General features: G+C 40.3%; 1 pseudogene; it reads left to right on the top strand.

Moving 5' to 3' along the window:
- The first annotated feature begins 3,560 nt into the window (after positions 1–3,560).
- Positions 3,561–5,838, top strand: LOC101138188 (heat shock protein HSP 90-beta-like; annotated as a pseudogene).
- Positions 5,839–8,096: the final 2,258 nt, after the last annotated feature.

Here is an 8,096-nt window from a genome sequence, read left to right on the forward strand (position 1 = left end):
TTATTGATCTTGGATGAGTAAGAATCTCTCCGAGCCACAGTAAAATAATTAATAAAGCTTGTTATTACTTGGAAGAACAACATAACAATTGAGTGCCTACCATAACGTTTGTGTGAAGATTTAATGAGATGATAAATTTAAGTTTCTCAGCCAGTACCTGGCACATAGCAAGCCAGTATGTATAAACTGTCATAAGGCAGGTGCTGGGCTAAAACTTTAATGTCTGTTATTGAATTTAATCCAGACAATACCCCTAGGACCTGCATACTTTACTGTCTCCATTTTAGCCAATGAGGAAACTGAGGTCTAAAAAGGTTAAATCACTTACCTAGGATCACACAGTTGAAAATAATGAAGGGCCAAGTCTGTTTAACTCCTTATCTGTGAGATGGGCATAATAATTCTTTCCCTACAGTACTGTTCTCAGGATTAAATGAGCTAATACTGTAACATGTAACATGTAACCGTCACTCAATACGTTTTCATTTCCTTCCTGTTCTGCGCATGTGTAACTCCTGACTTACAATTTATCCCATCAAATTAAAAATTATTAATAACTAAGATCAGAGCAGAATTGAAGGAGATAGAGATATAAAAACCCTCCAAAAAAGCAATGAATCCAGAAGCTGTTTTTTTTTTTTTGAAAAAATTAACAAAATAGATAGACTGCTAGCCAGGCTAATAAAGAAGAAAAGAGAGAAGAATCAAATAGACACAATAAAAAATGATAAATTGAATATCACTACTGATCCCACAGAAATACAAGCTACCATCAGAGAATACTATAAACACCTCTATGCAAATGAACTAGAAAATCTAGAAGAAATGGATAAATTCCTGGACACATACAACCTCCCAAAACTAAACTATCGGGGGAACCCGCCCCCGATAATTCAACGTTATTTCACGTAGGTTCTTTTCTATTTCCCTAAGTGTCTGCCGGTCTGAGAAATAAAGGCAAAGAGCAGAAAAGAGAGAAATTGTAAAGCTGGGTGTCAGGGGAGACATTACGTGTCGGCAGGTTCCGTGATGCCCCCCAAGCCACAAAACCAGCAAGTTTTTAATAGTGATTTTCAAAGGGGAGGGAGTGTACAAATAGGGTGTGGGTCACAGAGATCACATGCTTCAGAAGGTAATAAAATATTACATGGCAAATGGAGGCAGGGTGAGGTCACAGGACCCGGGTGAAATTAAAATTGCTAATGAAGTTTCGGGCACGCACTGTCATTGATAACATCTTATCAGGAGACAGGGTTTGAGAGCGGACAACCGGTCTCACCAAAGTTTATTAGGCAGGAATTTCCTTGTCCTAATAAGCCTGGGAGCGCTACGGGAGACCAGGGCTTATTTCATCCCTTACCTACAACCGTAAAAGACAGACATTCCCAGAGCAGCCATTTCAGAGACCTTCCCCTAGGAAGGCATTCTCTTTGCTGAGAAAAAGAATTCAGCGATATTTCTCCTATTTGCTTTTGAAAGAAGAGAAATATGGTTCTGTTCTGCCCAGCTCTCAGGCAGCCAGACCTAATGGTTATCTCCCTTGTTCCCTGAACATCGCTGTTATCCTGTTCTTTTTCAAGGTGCCCAGATTTCATATTGTTTAAACAATTTGTGCAGTTAACGCAATCATCACAGGGTCCTGAAGTGACATACATCCTCAGCTTACGAAGATGATGGGATTAAGAGATTAAAGGCAGGCATAGGAAATCACAAGAGTATTAACTGGGGAAGTGATAAATGTCCATGAACTCTTCACAATTTATGTTCAGAGATTGCAGTAAAGACAGGCATAAGAAATTATAAAAGTATTAATTTGGGGGAACTAATAAATATCCATGAAATCTTCACAATTTATGTTCTTCTGCCATGGCTTCAGCCAGTCCCTCCATTCGGGGTCACTGACTTCCCGCAACACTAAACCAGGAAGAAGTCAAATACCTGAATAGATCAATAACAAGTTCTGAAATGGAGGCATTAATTAATAGCCTACCAACCACAAAAAGCACAGGACCAGATGGATTCACAGCTGAATTCTACCAGTGGTATAAAGAGCTGGTACCATTCCTCCTGAAATGATTCCAAACAATTGAAAAGGAAGGACTCCTCCCTAACTCATTTTATGAAGCCAGCATCATCCTGATACCAAAACCTACCAGAGACACAACAAAAAAAGAAAACTTCAGGCCAATATCCCTGATGAATATTGATGTGAAAATCCTCAATACAATACTGGCAAACCAAATCCAGCAGCACATTAAAAAACTTATCCACCACAATCAAGTCAGCTGCATCCCTAGGATACAAAGCTGGTTCAACATATGCAAATCAATAAATGTAATCCATCACATAAACAGAAGCAAAGACAAAAACCACATGATTTTCTCAATAGATGCAGAAAAGGCCTTTGATAAAATTCAACATCTCTTCAGGTTAAAAACTTTCAATAAACTAGGTATTGATGGAACATATCTCAAAATAATAAGAACTACCTATGACAAACCCACAGCCAATATAATATTTAATTGACAAAAGCTGGAAGCATTCCCTCTGAAAACTGGTACAAGACACAGATGTCCTCTCTCACCACTCCTATTCAACATAGTATTGGAAGTTCTGGCCAGGGCAATCAGGCAAGATAAATAAAGAGTATTCAAATAGGAAGAGAGGAAGTGAAATTGTCTCTGTTTGCAGATGACATGATCCTATATTTAGAAAACCCCACCATCTGAGCCCAAAAACTCCTTAAGCTGATAAGCAACTTCAGCAAAGTCTCAGGATACAAAATCAATGTGCAAAAATCAAAAGCATTCCTCACATCAACAATAAACAAGCAGAGAGCCAAATCATGAACACACTCCTATACACAATCACTACCAAGAAAATAAAATACCTAAGAATACAGCTAAGATGGGATGTGAAGGACCTCTTCAAGGAGAAACATGAACCACTGCTCAATAAAATAAGAGTGAACACAAACAAATGGAAAAACATTCCATCCTCATGGATAGGAAGAATGAATATTGTGAAAATGACCATGCTGCCCAAAGTAATTTATAGATTTGATGCTATTCTCATCAAACTACCATTGACATTCTTCACAGAATTAGAAAAGAACTACTTTAAATTTCATTTGGAATCAAAGAAGGTCATGTATAGCCAAGACAATCCTAACCAAAAAGAACAAAGCTGGAGGCATCATGCTACCTGACTTCAAACTATACTACAATAATGCAGTAACCAAAACAGTGTGGTACTGGCACCAAAACAGACAAAGACCAATAGAATGGAGCAGAGACCTCAGAAATAATACCACACATCTACAACCATCTGATCTTCAACAAACCTGATAAAAACAAGCAACAGGGAAAAGATCTCCTATTCAATAAATGATGCTGGGAAAACTGGCTAGCCATATGCAGAAAACGGAAACTGGACCCCTTCCTTACACCTTATACAAAAATTAACTCAAGATGGATTAAAGATGCTCTCAAGTCACTCCAGCACAGCGTTGGTGCTGCCTGGGTATCAGAAAGCAAGCCCACGTTGCTCTCCAGTACGTGTAAGCCTTTTCTTTTCAAGATGCCTGAGGAAGTGCACCATGGAGAGGAGGAGGTGGAGACTTTTGCCTTTCAGGCAGAAATTGCCCAACTCATATCCCTCATCATCAATACCTTCTATTCCAACAAGGAGATTTTCCTTCAGGAGTTGATCTCTAATGCTTCTGATGCCTTGGACAAGATTCGCTATAAGAGCCTGACAGACCCTTCGAAGTTGGACAGTGGTAAAGAGCTGAAAATTAACATCATCCCCAACCCTCAGGAACATACCTTGGCTTTGGTAGACACAGGCATTGGCATGACCAAAGCTGATCTCATAAATAATTTGAGAACCATTGCCAAGTCTGGTACTAAAGCATGCATGGAGGCTCTTCAGGCTGGTGCAGACATCTCCATGATTGGGCAGTTTGGTATTGGCTTTTATTCTGCCTACCTGGTGGCAGAGAAAGTGGTTGTGATCACAAAGCACAACGATGATGAACAGTATGCTTGGGAGTCTTCTGCTGGAGGTTCCTTCACTGTGCGTGCGGACCATTGTGAGCCCATTGGCAGGGGTACCAAAGTGATCCTCCATCTTAAAGAAGATCAGACAGAGTACTTAGAAGACAGGCGGGTCAAAGAAGTAGTGAAGAAGCATTCTCAGTTCATAGGCTATCCCATCACCCTTTATTTGGAGAAGAAACAAGAGAAGGAAATTAGTGATGATGAGGCAGAGGAAGAGAAAGGTGAGAAAGAAGAGGAAGATAAAGATGACGAAGAAAAGCCCAAGATTGAAGATGTGGGTTCAGATGAGGAGGATGACAGCGGTAAGGATAAGAAGAAGAAAACTAAGAAGATCAAAGAGAAATACATTGACTAGGAAGAACTAAACAAGACCAAGCCTATTTGGACCAGAAACCATGATGACATCACCCAAGAGGAGTATGGAGAATTCTATAAGAGCCTCACCAGTGACTGGGAAGACCACTTGGCAGTCAAGCACTTTTCTGTAGAAGGTCAGTTGGAATTCAGGGCATTGCTATTCAGTCCTCGTCGGGCTCCCTTTGACCTTTTTGAGAACAAGAAGAAAAAGAACAACATCAAACTGTATGTCCGCCGTGTGTTCATCATGGACAGCCGTGATGAGTTGATACCAGAGTATCTCAATTTTATCCATGGTGTGGTTGACTCTGAGGATCTGCCCCTGAACATCTCCCGAGAAATGCTCCAGCAGAGAAAATCTGGAAAGTCATTCGCAAAAACATTGTTAAGAAGTGCCTTGAGCTCTTCTCTGAGCTGGCAGAAGACAAGGAGATTATAAGAAATTCTATGAGGCATTTTCTAAAAATCTCAAGCTTGGAATCCACGAAGACTCCACTAACCGCTGCCGCCTGTCTTAGCTGCTGCGCTATCACACCTCCCAGTCTGGAGATGAGAGGACATCTCTGTCAGAGTATGTTTCTCACATGAAGGAGACACAGCAGTCCATCTATTACATCACTGGTGAGAGCAAAGAGCAGGTGGCCAACTCAGCTTTTGTGGAGCGAGTGCGGAAACGGGGCTTCGAGGTGGTATATATGACTGAGCTCATTGACGAGTACTGTGTGCAGCAGCTCAAGGAGTTTGATGGGAAAAGCCTGGTCTCAGTTACCAAGGAGGGTCTGGAGCTGCCTGAGGATGAGGAGGAGAAGAAGAAGATGGAAGAAAGCAAGGCAAAGTTTGAGAACCTCTGCAAGCTCATGAAAGAAATCTTAGATAAGAAGGTTGAGAAGGTGACAATCTCCAATAGACTTGTGTCTTCACCCTGCTGCATTGTGACCAGCACCTACGGCTGGACAGCCAATATGGAGCGGATCATGAAAGCCCAGGCACTTCGGGACAACTCCACCATGGGCTATATGATGGCCAAAAAGCACCTGGAGATCAACCCCGACCACCCCATCATGGAGACACTGTGGCAGGAGGCTGAGGCCGGCAAGAATGATAAGGCAGTTAAGGACCTGGTGGTGCTGCTATTTGAAACCGCCCTGCTATCTTCGGGCTTTTCCCTTGAGGATCCCCAGACCCACTCCAACCACATCTACCACATGATCAAGCTAGGTCTAGGTATTGATGAAGATGAAGTGGCAGCAGAGGAACCCAGTGATGCAGTTCCTGATGAGATCCCCCCTCTTGAGGGTGATGAGGATGTGTCTCGCATGGAAGAAGTCGATTAGGTTAGGAGTTCATAGTTGGAAAACTTGTGCCCTTGTATAGTGTCCCCATGGCTCCCACTGCAGCCTCGAGTGCCCCTGTCCCACCTGGCTGCTGGTGTCTAGTGTTTTTTTTCCCTCTCCTGTCCTTGTGTTGAAGGCAGGAAACTAAGGGTGTCAAGCCCCATTCCCTCTCTACTCTTGACAGCAGGACTGGATGTTGTGTATTGTGGTTTATTTTATTTTCTTCATTTAATTTCATTCTGAAATTAAAGAATGCAAAATAAAGAATATGCCGTTCTTATGCAAAAAAAAAAAGATGGATTAAAGACTTAAATGTAAAACCCAAAACCATAAAAACCCTAGAAGAAAACCTAGGCAATACCATTCAGGACATAGGCATGGGCAAGGACTTCATGTCTAAAACACCAAAAGCAATGGCAACAAAAGCCAAAATTGAGAAACGTATCTAATTAAACTGAAGAGCTTCTGCACAGCAAAAGAAACTATCATCAGAGTAAACAGGCAACCTACAGAATGGGAGAAAATTTTTGCAATCTACCCATCCAACAAAGGTCTAATATCCAAAATTTACAAGAAACTTAAACAAATCTACAAGAAAAAACAAACAACTGCATCAAAAAGTGGCCAAAGGATATGAATAGACACTTCTCAAAAGAAGACATTTACATGGCCAACAAGCATATGAAAAAAAGCTGAACATCACTGATCATTAGAGAAATGCAGATCAAAACCGCAATGAGATACCATCTCATGCCAGTCAGAATGGCAATTATTAAAAAGTCAAGAAACAATAGATGCTGGTGAGGCTGTGGAGAAATAGGAACGCGTTTACACTGTTGGTGGGAATGTAAATTAGTTCAACCATTGTGGAAGACAGTATGGAGATTCCTCAAGTATCTAGAACCAGAAATACCATTTGACCCAGCAATCCCATCACTGGGTATATACCCAAAGGAATATAAATCATTCTACTATTAAGACACATGCACGCATATGTTTATTGCAGCGCTATTTACAATAGCAAAAACATGGAACCAACCAAAATGCCCATCAATAATAGACTGGATAAAGAAAATGTTGTACATGTACACCGTGGAATACTATGCAGCCATAAAAAGGAATGAGATCATGCCCTTTGCAGGGACATGGACAAAGCTGGAAGCCATCATCCTCAGCAAATTAACACAGGAACAGAAAACCAAACACCACACATTCTCACCCATAAGTGGGAGTTGAACAATGAGAACACATGGACACAGGGAGGGGAACAACACATACCAGGGCCTGTGGGGGCTGGGGGGCAAGGGGAGGGAACTTAGACGATGGACGGGTCAATAGGCGCAGCAAACCATCATGGCACATGTATACCTATGTAACAAACCTGCACATTCTGCACATGTATCCCAGAACTTAAAGTAAAATAAAAAAAAATAATAAATACATAAATAAAAATAAATATTAATGTTATTCCATAGTATTGTTACCTCCAAAAGGCTTTGATTTTGTGAAGGGATTTTTTAAAGTAGAACTATTCATAATTTCATATACAGCAAGTCAATATATATCCACCACATTGCCATATTCCCAATACTCACCAAGATAAATGCAAACCTCAAAGTTTACCATTTACTCATTATCATATTAGACATTCAGATGGTAATCCAAGTAGCAGTTTACTCAGATGAAACACACTAAGCAAGTCAAGATAAGAATATCAAGATTAAATTATTATTTAGAATTATTTTTAAAGGGCTTATTTTTTCCTTTTAAACCATTCTAAAATTAACACATTTTCACTTTCTGCCAGCATCCAGACAATTCTCAGGCTATTAAGTTCTTTTTTCCTGAAGTATTTTTCTGTCCTGAGCTCAATCCTATGCCCTATTCTTAAGTCTGTAATGGTTTCCAGTTACCTATTAAACTACTTAGAAAATCTTTCATCTGACATTCAAAGTCAACCATGATCTTATTCAAAATGAATTTTTCTGCCTTAATCGCTCTCCCTGATATGTGTTCTACCCTATACCAACTATTCTCCAAAAACACTCATTGGCTGTCTTTACTCATAGGATTCTCTGTCTGGCTTACACCAGCTTGTTTAGAAAAGCATGTACTCATTTCGGAACCGTAAATTTCCATATACATAATTCTGTGAGAAAATCAGCTTGCTTTCCAGTTACACATTCATAAGCATTCATACGGTCTAATTACTACAAACCCTTTGTATGCTCTGCATATAAATCACCAATTAGCTTTCAGTTTAAAAAAATTAGTCCTTTGTGATTTTATGTGAAAATGGGTGACTCACAGCGACCTGCCTGATTTTCATTCATAAGAAACAGTG

Source organism: Gorilla gorilla, chromosome 3 (genome assembly GCF_029281585.2).
Source record: "Gorilla gorilla gorilla isolate KB3781 chromosome 3, NHGRI_mGorGor1-v2.1_pri, whole genome shotgun sequence".
In the NCBI taxonomy this organism is placed as follows: Eukaryota; Metazoa; Chordata; class Mammalia; order Primates; family Hominidae; genus Gorilla; species Gorilla gorilla.